Here is a 14,024-nt window from a genome sequence, read left to right as displayed (position 1 = left end):
TCCTTGGAAGGAAAGTTATGACCAACCTAGATAGCATATTCAAAAGCAGAGACATACTTTGCCAACAAAAGTCCATCTAATCAAGGCTATGGTTTTTCCAGTGGTCATGTATGGATGTGAGAGTTGGACTGTGAAGAAGGCTGAGTGCCGAAGAATTGACGCTTTTGAACTGTGATGTTGGAGAAGACTTTTGAGAGTCCCTTGGACTGCATGGAGATCCAACCAGTCATTCTGAAGGAGATCAGCCCTGGGATTTCTTTGGAAGGAATGATGCTCAAGCTGAAATTCCAGTACTTTGGCCACCTCATGTGAAGTGTTGACTCATTGGAAAAGACTCTGATGCTGGGAGGGATTGAGGGTAGGAGGAGAAGGGGACAACAGACGATGAGATGGCTGGATAGCATCACTGACTCGATGGATGTGAGTCTCAATGAACTCCAGGAGTTGGTGATGGACAGGGAGGCCTGGCGTGCTGCAATTCATGGGGTCGCAAAGAGTCGGACACGACTGAGCGACTGATCTGATCTGATCTGATCTGAATGGACCTAACATTCCAGGTTCCTGTACAATATTGTTCTTTACTAGACATATAAGAATGCATAATCAGGAAATTGAGAACAATATATAGCCCAGGGGTTAAACTATGGACAAAAAGAAATTGGAACTTGTAAATAAATCCTAACTTCTGTCTCTGCTGTGGAACTCTGAGTCAGACTTGAAGATCTGATTTGGATATGTAGATGAGACTTTGGACTTCAGAGCTGATGCAGGAATGAATTAAGACTTTGGGGCTGTTGAGATAAAATTAATTTATTTTGCATGTAAGAAGGGTGTGATGGGGTGGGAGACAGGGCAGAATGCTATGGACTGAACTGTGTTCTCCTAAAACTCATTTATGTTGACATTCTCACTCAATGTGACTGTATTTGGAGATAGAGCCTGTAAGAAGGTTCAGTTCAGTTCAGTTCAGTTCAGTCACTAAGTTGTATCCAACTCTTTGTGACTCCATAGACTGCAGCACACAAGGCTTCCATGTCCATCACCAACTCCCAAAGCCTACTCAAACTCTTGTCCATCAACTCGGTGATACCATCCAACCATCTCATCCTCTATTGTCTCTTTATCCTCCCAGCTTCAATCTTTCCCAGCATCAGGATCTTTTCCATTGAGTCGGTTCTTTGTATCAGGTGGCCAAAGTATTGAAGTTCCAGCTTCAGCGTCAGTCCTTCCAATGAATATTCAGGACTGATTTCCTTTAGGGTGGACAGGTTGGATCTCCTTGCAGTCGAAGGGACTCTCAGAGTCTTTTCCAACACCACAGTTCAAAATCATCAATTCTTAAGAACTCAGCTTTCTTTATAGTCCAACTCTCACATCCATATGTGACTACTGGAAAAACCACAGCTTTGAATAGACAGACTTTTGTTGGTAAAATAATGTCCCTGCTTTTTAATATGCTGTCTAGGTTAGTCATAGCTTTTCTTCAAAGGAGCAAGTGTCTTTTAATTTCATGGCTGCAGTCACCCTCTGCAGTGATTCTGGAGTCCAAAAAAATCAAATCTCTCACTGTTTCTGTTGTTTCCCCATCTATTTTCCATGAAGTGATGGGACCAGATGCCATGATCTTAGTTTTCTGAATGTTGAGTTTTAAGCCAACTTTTTCACTCTCCTCTTTCACTTTCATCAAGAAGCTCTTTAGTTCTTCTGTAAGAAGGTAATTAAGGTTAAATCAGGTCAGAAGGACCTTAATCCCATAGGACTAGTACCCTTATAAGAAGAGAAAGAGGTGCCAAAGGTTTCCCTGTTCCATGTAAGGGCACAACAAGATGATATCCAAAGAAATTTCATCAGAATCCCATCCATGTTGGCACCCTGATGCAGTATGAGAAAACAAATTTCTGTTGCTTATGCCACCCAGTCTATGGTATTTTGTTATGGCAGTCCAAGCCAACTGAAACAGCCTGCAAGCAAATTGCCCTAAAATGTACCTTACATAACTTCTTGCAAGACAGTCAGGAAATCAAGCAGTCAGCCTCATCTCAAGACAACTAGCTTGATAACTTACTTCATTTTAGCTCTTACTCTTCCCCACATCACTCCCCTTGGCCCTCATTTTTATTCTCTGTAATAAGACCTCCTACTAGTGAAACCCTGTATCTCAAATTGGGACTTGGACTCATGGTCTTTAAACTAAGATTACACATCTGGTCTTGGGACTTAATGAAGCTCGGGTTCTTGATGTCTCGTTGCAGAAATAAATCAGTGAGAGACAAAGTGATAGGTAAGAAATGGATTTATCTAGAGAGAAATACACTCCACAGAAAAGATCAAGGGCCATCTCAGAAGGCAACAGTGGCCCCAGGGTATGGGCTTGCCAGTTTTTATAGGAGTTGGTAATTTCGTAGACAAATGAGTGGGAAGAGTATTCTAGCTATTTGGTGGAAAACGTATGGATTTCCAGAAACTGAGCCACAACCCACTTTTTGACCTTTCTGGTCGGCCTTGGAACTGTCATGGTGCCTGTGGGTGTGTCATTCAGGTCATTTAGCTTGCTGGTGTGTTATAATCTGTATGTACTGAGGCTCAAGGTCCAGCAGAAGTTGACTTCTCTGCCACCGTGGACCCATCTGGTTCTAATTAGTTTATGTCATTGTCCTCAGGCTATGTCACTCTGTCAAAGGTAGTGCTCTTCCCCGTTCCCTCCAATTTCACTATCATCAGACTCTGTTTTCTGGGAAACTGAGGCTAAGACACCATATATACGCCAGTCACATTCAAATATTAATATATGTGTCTAAAAGCCATACCTCTCTCAAAGACTCCAGATTTGTATAACTATCTTCTAGACATCACCACCATTTGGATATCTAATAGACATCTCAAAATTCATGATCTTTTCCCTCCATAGTCCTCCATATCTCAATGCAAAGCATCTTTATACTTAAAAGTTTCTGAGGTCAGAGTTCTTGAAATTATCTTTAACTCCCCTCTCCCTCTCATATACTACATCAGATCCATCACAAAATCTTGTTGGGTTTACCTTAAAATATATCCAAATTCCAGTCACTTCCCACTACTATCATCCTGATCTGAGCCACCATCATCTATAGCTTGGATTATCACAATAGTCTCTTAAATGCACTCTCTGTTTCTACGTTGATTCCTACCCCTTACAAGCTATTTTTAACACAACAACCTTAGGGGTTCCAACTAAAGCATGAGTTAGCATGTCATTCCTCTCTTCCAAATCCTACAAGGGCTCCTCATTTCAATTGGTATAAAAGTCAGTGTAAGATATTAACAAGGCCCTTACAATTTGACTCTAACAGCAGGAAGAACAGGAAATACCACTCTGTTTACTAAGAAGGGAAAGATTCATTTATAAAGTGATATTTTAACAGAGATCTGAAGGCAGTGATCTGCATTCCATGGGGTCGCAAAGAGTCAGACACAACTGAGCAACGGAGCTGAACTGAAGGAAATGAGGGAAAAGTGTCCTAGGCACAAAGACATCCAGTACCAAGGTCCTGGGATAAGATACTGCTTGACATTCACAGAAGCACCAAGACATCAGTATGGCTGGAGGGAGCCAGCAGGAGAAAGTATCAGAAAATGAGGTCAGTAGGGTATCAGGGAACCCAATCATGTAGACTGTGTTGGAGAACCTTGTAGGACAATGTAAGGATTTCAGATTTTTCTCTGAGATGGCACCTTTGGAAGATTTTGAACAGTTGAGTAATAGAATCTAATTTGAGGTTTCTCAGAAAGTATTTAAGGGCTTCCCTGCTGTTGGAGAAGACTCTTGAGAGTCCCTTGGTCTGCAAGGAGATCCAACCACTCCATCCTAAAGGAGATCAGTCCTGGGTGTTCATTGGAAGGACTGATATTGAAGCTGAAACACCAATATTTTGGCCACCTGGTACGAAGACCTGACTCATTTGAAAAGACCCTGATGTTGGGAAAGATTGAAGGCAGGAGGAGAAGGGGATGACAGAGGATGAGATGGTTAGATGGCATCCCTGACTTAATGGACATGAGTTTGGGTAAACTCCGGGAGTTGGTGATGGACAGGGAGGCCTGGTGTGCTGCAATTCATGGGGTCACAATGAGTCGGACACAACTGAGCGACTGAACTGAACTGAACTAGTAGCTCAGATGGTAAAGAATCTGCCTGCAATGCAGGAGACCCAGGTTTGATCCCTGAATCAGGAAGATTCCCTGGAGAAGAGAATGGTTACCCACTCCAGTATTCTTGCCTGGGAAATCCCAGAGGATTGGAACAGACAGAGGAGCCTGGCAGGCTACAGATCATGGGCTCCCAAAGAGTCAGACAAGACTGAGTGACAAAAGTATTTAAAAGGATCACTCTGAAATCTGTGATGAGAATAGGGGACAAGGGCAAAAGCAATAATGCTAGTTAGGGAGGGGACTGGTGCTGTGATCTAGACAAGAAGCACTGGCTCAAGCCAGAGTAACAGAAAGGACATGAGTTTTTGAAAACAGTGTCAGATTCTGAATTTATTTTCAAGAAGGAATCAACAGGATTTGTGGGAAAAGATTATGTCTTCCTTGCTCACCAAGGAATTCTTGATGCCTTGTGATCCATCCAAATCAGGCATTTCTCCGTGCAATCTAGAATCTTATATGGGCTCAAGATCATCCTTACCAGGCCATGCTGTGCGGCTTTCTCAAAATCCAGGAAACTTCTGTTCATATCTGGCATTCTGCCATCTGCCTCACATTTTAATTTTTCTTGTACTACTGGCAGCAAGTTTGGGAAAATATCTGAATATCTGTATGTTTACATATCTACAAAAAAAAGTCTATATAATTCCTCTGCATTATCAAGAAGGTGTATTTCTTTTAAATGCAGATTTTTCATTTTATTCTCCTTGTTCAGCTTAACTTCCATGTATTCTTAATAGTATCTGTGACCTTTCCTGTTTGTACCAGAAATGGAAGCATCTGCAAGGCAGTGGCCTTACGGTCTGCATTAATAGGACTTTATTATTCCATGAAAATTCTGTCAGGATGTTTTCTAAGAAAATGAAGTTGTGTTGCTTTTTGTCTCAAGAACGTTCTGAAAATCCATTTCTCCAAGCAGTGAACAAGTGTACTACACTCACCAGGAGTTAGTCACTCCTCAGACAATAGGCCTCCCAAGCAGGCTCACTGCACAATTGTTTACCCTTTAAAATCCACCTGGCCATCCATCCTGAACAATTACATCATGAATTTTGCCCAGTATCAATCAGGCCCTGCTGTTGAAAGAATGACTCCTAAAAACCTCATGCTGCTGCTGCTGCTAAGTCGCTTCAGTCGTGGCCAACTCTGTTCGACCCCATAGACGGCAGCCCACCAGGCTCCCCGGTCCCTGGGATTCTCCAGGCAAGAACACTGGAGTGGGTTGCCATTTCCTTCTCCAATGCAAAAAAGTTAAAAGTGAAAGTGAAGTTTCTCAGTCGTGTCTGACTCTTAGTGACCCCATGGACTGCAGCCTACCAGGCTCCTCCGTCCATGGGATTTTCCAGGCAAGAGTACTGGAGCCTTCTCCAAAAAACCTCATAAATATCCCTATTTTTGCCCTCTTCCCTTCACAGCAGTAATCTTCCTTACTGCTTTGTTTTATCAAAGGTGTGTTCTTAGTGTCTTTTCAGAAAATGTTAACAGCTGATGGATTTTTTTCCTTTTTAGAGAATATGGAAGTCAAACAGAGATACAGTAATTTCTTTTTCCCTCTATCATCTTAACATTAAATCCTCTGGTAATGAGACTATCTGTGCTCTCTTTTTTGGTTTTAGAGGACTTATTTTTCTATCTTGGATTCACTTTGGGCTTTTTAACCTTCCATACATTGTTTCTTCTTTCACTGCTAATCCTTCATCTCCTCACCTTCCAATGAGAGAAAATACTGCCTGCATCACAAGAAAGTGAAGCAATTAAGCAGGATGGTACTTGAGAATATAGTGAGTGAAGCGAGTGAAAGTCACTCAGTCGTGTCTGACTCTTTGCCACCCCAAGATCTGTCCATGGAATTCCCTAAGCAAGAATACTGGAATGAATTGCCATGCCCTCCTCCAGGGGATCTTCCCGACCCAGGGATGGAACCCAGGTCTCCTGCATTTCAGGCAGGTTTTTTACCATCTGAGCTACCGGGGAAGCCCCTAAAAGTATAGTTTGCTATGCAAATACCAGGGATAAAGTCCTCCTTCATTTTCCCATAGCTGTTTGCATTCTATCTCTAATTTAGTACCTACATGTGGCTCTTTCTCTTTTACTGTAAACTCTGAAAAAGTAAGAGCTGTTATCCTTTTATTTATCTTAAAACTTTGCACAGTATGTGATCTAAAAGTTGGTTCTCTACAACAGAAGGCAGAGAGAAAAGAGGCCAGACCAGGCAAAGACAAGGTCTACAGATGAAAAAACAGGCAGATGAGTGTTCAACAAGCTTTGACTAATGTCAGAGACCAGAAGGCAAGTGGGCAGGTGCTGAACCAAGGTTAAAATCAAAAGTCCATACACAGAGGTAAGTGGCACTAATTAACTTCTGGGGAGCAACAGCCTTGTCATAGAGAGGCGGTGCCCCCACAAAGGGCAGATGTGTTCCTGAACTGCCCTACCGTGGTCAGAGTCCATGTTTCATTTTTAGAGCTTCTTTTCCCTCCCGAGTATCCTTTTCTTCTATGGTCTCTGGCTGTAAAAAACCATTATGTCAACTCTTCAAAGTTCTCTTTCTAATTTAGTCCAGCTTTATCCAAAATTTCCCTCCTTTACCATTAGGAACTTTAAGATAACCAAGTCACTTTCTCAGAATATCCCACAACAGGTGACTGAAAAAGAAGGCAGATTTACCTAAAGTCACTGGTGAGCCAAAGGACTGTGTCTAACAAGTAGTTAAATGACAGGTGTCTACACGATATCTGAGCCTCTTCATTCTGCCAGAGGACAACCATTTATTTCAGCTCCTGTTCAAACTGCTAGAGACAGAAAAATGTTCTGCACTTTCCCTAAGAGGCATTGTAGTACCGTCAGATCAGCAGAGCAAATTGGTGTAACCCAAAGACACATTTTCAGAGGAATGCCATCTTTCTGTGAGCTGATGCCCTCTCACTTTTATTTTTGAGCATCGTAAATAGTAAGAAGATGAGGTTACAGAAAAAGGAGAGGATGGAATTTATTTTCACTACCAAACACAAGAAATGTAGTGCAGAATTTGCCCTAAGTTTTTTCAGTTGAGAAGCTTTATTTCAATATATTACTTTGGAATTAGGAATCTAGCAACAAAACTAATTATTTACTGATATATGCACTCACACACCTAAACACACACCCTCAAAACACCCTTCTAATGTATTTCTCAACAATATTTCTAATCCAGTGTTATAAATTCAGATGCATCTAGAGATAAGGCAATGTTAACGTTAACCGACGGAACAGTAAAGACCATGACGAACCTGAGAGCACATGCTCTGCTTGAAAACACTCAGATTTATTTTTCATCAATACTATTTTTGGTAATTAAAGCTATTCAGTTCAGTCGCTAAGTTGCGTCCAACTCTGCAACCCCATGGACTGCAGCATGCCAGGCCTTCCTGTCCATCACCAACTGCCGGAGCCTACCCAAACCCACATCCATTGAGTCGGTGATGCCATCCAACCATCTCATCCTCTGTTGTCCCTTTCTCCTCCTTCAACCTTTCCCAGCATCAGGGTCTTTTCAAATGAGACAGCTCTTCACATGAGGTGGCCAAAGTATTGGAGTTTCAACTTCAACATCAGTCCTTCCAGTGAATACCCAGGACTGATCTCCTTTAGGATGGACTGGTTGGATCTCCTTGCAGTCCAAGGGACTCTCAAGAGTCTTCTCCAACACCACAGTTCAAAAGCATCAATTTTTCAGCACTCAGCTTACTTTATAGTCCAACCCTCACAGCCATACATGACTACTGGGAAAAAAGCTATCTCTAGCCATATTCAAATAGGGAGTTCAAGTTTGTGTTACCTGCAACTAACCTCTATCAAGACTCCACATTCTGTTTTTCTGTCTCTGTTGCTCTAAATGGACCACGAAACACCTCCCTTTTGGTCTTCCATATAGCAAAACATTCTTGGAGACACGTCATCACAATCCAGATTCTAATCTCTGAAATATTCTCGTTTTGCCTCTAAATGTCAGAAATAGCATTCTATTAGTTGGCCTCCAAAATATTATAGGAGACATACTCAAGTTACTCACATAGCTAGTAATAACTATAGGTAACTTTTATTAAGCGCTTATTACATACTAAAAGTGAGATTGTTGCTCTCCCCATACTTAATAAATGATACAAGTAGTGAACAAAGGGAAGATCTGATGTATATTAAGCCACCGTTCAACTGACTCATTGTGAAAATACTTACTACATCGCATGGGCAACAAACACTACTATTTATACAGTAGCCAGTTTAGACTTAGTGTATTGAGTTGAGTGTGTATGTGCATGTGTTCTGTTGAGTGTGTGTGAGAGAGAGAGTGTGATACAATCGCCAGGTAATTTGACCTTCTAGTGTGTGAATATGTGTTTGAGCAAACAGCTGACTGACATGTAGTATTACTCACTACACATTCAGCTCTCATTATCTGCAAGATCTCTCAAGAGGCTGTGCAAAGATATTAAAATTCTATTATTTTTATGTTAATGTAATATTTAAAATTTCTTTCTCAAGTTAATGAAATAACTAATGAACGTTGTTTTTCCCTTAATGAGTGATTCTAATTGTGTGATAACATGTGGCTCTGACAAGTTAGAAGTGAAGCAGAAGAATCTAGAGTGGTGTTAGCACTTCACGGAAAGTTAGTCCAGGCTGCAATGTTCTTATTAGTGAGGAATAATTGTTTGAAGCAAACACGCTGAGTAACGAGTAGACACAAGGTTGCCATGTCAGGAAGTTGTTATTAAGGGCCTAGAATTCCTTTTAAAGTTCCAGGAAGAATGAGTATAAAAACTCACCTTCTAGAGCAAGGAAAGACAAATTTCCCTGTGAAGGACAGACCATAAATATTTGAGATGTTTCTGGCCATACAATCTCTGTCTCAATTACTCAACTCTGCCTCTGCTGCAGGAAAGCAGCCCAGGACAACAGAAAGAGATAACACGTAAATAAGTGGATGTGGCTGTGTTCCAATACAACTCTAAGGATGCTGAAATTTGAAGTTCATAAATTTTCCTGTGTTACAAAATATTTTTTCTCTTGATATTTTACAATCATTCAAAAGTATAAAAACATTCTTAGCCCATGGACTGTCAACAAACATGCGGGGGAACAGATCTGACCCACAGGCTAAATTTTCTTGTATTAACAGTCCTAACACCTAAACTTAGAAAGGGTGACTGAATAAGATCTTTGGATTAAGAGATTCGAGGAAGAGACAATTAGGGTTAGTATGGCCTCATACCTTTCCCTTCCAGCACCCTCTTAGGTTAACTTCCCAGCACAACTGAAGGATATAGGGGCCACCCACCCTCCTCTCTACTTGAGGCTCTTCAATTAACCACTGGACCCTGCAGAACCTTCTCCAGCCTGATTTTACTCAAATCTTCCTTCTCATCTCAGAAGGTTAAAATGTCACTGAGGATGTATCCAGTTTAATTGTAAAATTAGACACATGTTTTTGAGGAATAATTAGCACTACGGGGGAAAAAGTGCTCACATTATATAAGTAAAAAGATCAGAAAACAGCACCCATATACACAATAGGTTCTCAACCTTTGGTTGATTAATTTTGAAGGTGGTTTGAATTTTATCTAGATTGTTCTCATACTTTTCAAAGTTTTAATTAATTAAGAGTGAAACATATGATGCCGCTTCCTTTCTAAATATCATCCAAACCCTTAAAGCGATCCCCCTCCTGTGTGAGGCTTCCACTAACTCTGATTTGTATCTCCTGACCTTAAATCCTGATCCTTAAGTCTCATCCTCTGTCTGAAAATAGAATCTCTAAAAGAGAGCCACTGTAAATAACAGTTGTGGCTCTGACGGCTGCTAGACTGTCCTAGGGAAGTAAGGCCTTGTTAAAGAGAGACTTTTAAAATCACTTTGTCCCTGACATGAATGGCTTTATTATTTAGCCAAGTTACCTGATAATTAACACAGATTGACTAATTAAGCTGACATTAGTGTCACCTGACGCTTGCTCTGAATCCTGGCTTTTTGGTTAAGTGAAATGAGAGCCTACTGTTTAAATAAATTTGAATGCCAATAGATAAAGCAGGGCAAGAATTGATTCAAAAAGTACTATATTCAGTGCATTTGTTAATGCTTCCTTCCTAAATTGATATGAACTGAAAAGGAAGGGGAGGGCATCAAATTTAGCTACCTGGATGATAAAGCGTTAGAATAGGTTAGCATTAACAGGACTGAAGTAAAATTAAGCGACACACTCTACTACTGAAAAGGCCCTAGGCCCACAGTCACTTCTTAGGCAATGTAAGTGTGATAGAAACTGGACAGAGTTCAGATGCATTAGCTCGTTGCTTTCACTATACATTCATCTCACACGCCCCGTGTTCTTGGGATTAGGTTTCAGATAGCAGCGAGGGTCAGAGCATAAACTGTAATAGCAGCATGATGAGCTAGTTTTAAACATCAGACTAAAATTTACTTGGTGTGTCTTAGATTAAGGATTTAGAGCTCTGTGTTGACTTGTGTATCCTGAGTTGAGTGCACAAAAGGAAATTTTAACCTGAAACTTTACCATGCTCTCACCCTTTCAATGTTGTTTAACCTACTAGTTCATGGGTCTCTGCAACTTTGGTCTTTTCTCTCCTCTCACCCAACCTATCAGCATATCAGCATAGTTCTGATCATACCTGTCCCCTGCTCCAAAATTCTTCATGCGCTCCCCTCTGCTGACTGAATATATTTTTATAATAAATGCAAGGCTTCCCCAGTGGCTCATCGGTAACTACAATGCTGGAGCCACAGGAGATGCAGGTTGGATCCCTGGGTTGGGTAGATCCCCTGGAGGAGGGCATGGCACCCCACTCCAGTATTCTTGCCTGGCGAATCCCATGGACAGAGTAGCCTGGTGGGCTATAGTCCATAGGGTCACAGAGAGCTGGACACGACTGAAGTGATTTAGCATATATGCAAGACTTTTTACAATTGGCCCTAACATTTCTAGATTGTTTTCTGCTATTCATATATGCATAGCCCAAGCTTCAGTCTTTCCCAGAATATTCCCTGAACTTTCCTTCCAGTCTCTTCCTTCTCATGCTAACCTATAATAAGATGATAATGTGATAATAATTATAATAGCTACCATCTATTTAGTTTTTACTAAATACACATAATTTTCTAACAACTTTACATACTTTATTTCATTTCTATCATCATAACAATCCTAATAAAGTAGGTATCATATCCTTACTTTACAGATGAGGCTTGGAGAAGTCAAACACCTTGCCCAAAATCACCTACACAATTTTAGTGGTGGAAGGCTTCAAATACAGACATCTGAATTGTATGGCCATTCACTTAACCACTGCATTATACTACCTCCTTCACCTTGCTTTCTTCCAAATGTCCTTACTACCCACCTCCACATAACCGCACACTCATCACCCCCCATGTCACAAGCTCATGGAAATTCTGCCATCCTTCAAGACCCCCTCCAAATGCTAGCTACTTCCTGCATACAGTCTTTCCTGATCCCATCCCTCCTGCTTTAGGTGTTCCCCCTCTTCTGAAGCTCCAGAATATGTCTTTTCTGCCTAAGAATCCCTCAGGTTTCAACAGCTGGAGATATTGAGGTAAAATTATTTATTTTTAATATTAAAATTATAATGACTCCAAATCCTGTCCTGTGAATCACGGGGAGTCTGTTTTTCTACCAGTTTCCCTCCATATATAATTTCTGGGAACTACATAGAATCCCTACATGCTCCAAATCTATCTTATGACCCATGTTCTGAATGACTGCTATATCAGAACTCTCCTGGGATCTCTTCAGGGTGTTTTCTCTTCCCGTGGTAATTTGTTTCAATACTGACATCAATCCACTTTGTTGACTATCGTGCGTGTGTGCATGTGAAGTCGCTTCAATTGTGTCTGACTCTTTGCAATCCTATGGACTGTAGCCCACCAGGCTCCACTGCCCATGGATTCTCCAGGCAGGAATACTGGAGTGAGTTGCCAACTCCCCACAATCAGACCACCAGGAAAAACTGTTGATTGAGCAAAACTAAGTTTATTAGACTTACCACAATGGTGAAGAATAACACCATGACAGTATCTTAGTAATATCTCCAAGATGGAAGTCAGAAGAGTACATTTATAGAATTCAGGGATGTGGTTTAAGGGAGAATCTTTTAAGGTAGGGAATGATTGAGATTGACAAATTTTATGACTTAGTAATTTTGGATTGATGCATATAGCAACACACATCTTCAAGCAAGTAGTGATAAATAAAATATTATCTGATAAGTGAACTGTTACCTAAATAAGTAGAACTGTTTATCCATGTGACCAAACTCTTTGCCCAGATCTTCAAAAATTTCCTGAAGCAAGCAGTAAAGTTATTTACTGGTTTACAGTGTTATCTATTGAAGAAGAATTCCCCAGAACCATGAGATCATGCTGACATAGGTGATCTCACCAAGGTCTCACCAGCTCCTAATTCATTGCTAGACTCTGCTATGGTATATGACACAGCTTTTTGAGTTCTCACAGGACTACAGAGATACAGAGCAGAGAGTTCCACTTCCACTTCTGAATAGCAGTTACTCTTGGAGCTCACCAACCCTAGCGCCAACTCACTGCAGAGTTACTTTTTAACCCCCCAGAATAAAAGAACAAAGTGAATGCAAAGGTGGAAATTTCTGAAGACTAATGGACAAGGTAGCAGTGGGAGAAACTAAAGAGAAATCATTGATTTTTAGGATATCGATCATCGGTTGCCATAACATTGTGTTGTTGAAGGTTTTGTTATTGTTTTTCTGTTTGATGCTCTCTGGTAGCATTTCCCAAGTGACGTCCTCAAGTTCATGTTCATTTATATGGGAAGCCCCAGCAGGCTGAAAGGAGAGATTAAGGTCGAGTGATCTACCCAATATGTGATGATTTTAGAATTCTGTACTGCGAGGCAACTCCCATACCCCTTTCCACTCCCAGCCTTGTGCATGTACCCTAATGTGGTGCTTTTTTAATACATCCACTGAAGTATCCCTGATGACAGAAAGTAAACTTTTACCTTGCTGCTGGTAATATTACTACTTCAGTTCAGTCACTCAGTCATGTCCAACTCTTTGCAACCTCATGGACTGCAGCACACCAGGCTTCCCTGTCCATCACCAACTCCCAGGCTTGCTCAAACTCGTGTCCATCGAGTCAGTGATTCCATCCGACCATCTCATCTTCTGTCGTCCCCTTCTCCTCCTGACTTTAGTCTTTCCCAGCATGAGGATATTTTCCAGTGAGTCAGTTCTTCACATCAAGTGGCCAAAGTATTGGAGTTTCAGCTTCAGCATCAGTCCTACCGATGAATATTCAGAACTGATTTCCTTTAGGATGGATTGGTTGGATCTCCTTGCAGTCTAAGGGACTCTCAAGAGTCTTCAACACCACAATTCAAAAGCATCGATTCTTCATTGCTCAGCTTTCTTTATTACTTCTTCAGGGGAACAAAAAAAAAAAGTTTAAACTAGGATTTCTAAAAGCCACCCCCATAGCCACTAAGTTTGAGAGACACAGTCTTACATTTATCAGCTTATTTGTTTTACTCAGAAAGGTTAAAATGTTGTTCTTACAGCTGCTGACATAATAATTGTCCCCCAAAGTGGAGTTTGTAAGAACTTTCTTTAAGAAAGAATGAACCTCCTCCCTGCATGATTGAGGTTCAACATCAGCTTGCTTTAATTTTTAGTTTTTATTTTATATTATCTCTAACTGCCATAAACAAAGGGGCACAAGCGCAAACAGGCGCGCGCGCGCGCGCGCGCGCACACACACACACACACACACACACACACACACACCTGTCTCTA

Source organism: Bison bison, unplaced genomic scaffold (assembly GCF_000754665.1).
Source record: "Bison bison bison isolate TAMUID 2011002044 unplaced genomic scaffold, Bison_UMD1.0 scf7180017863702, whole genome shotgun sequence".
Lineage (NCBI taxonomy): Eukaryota > Metazoa > Chordata > Mammalia > Artiodactyla > Bovidae > Bison > Bison bison.
This window is presented reverse-complemented; position numbering follows the sequence as displayed.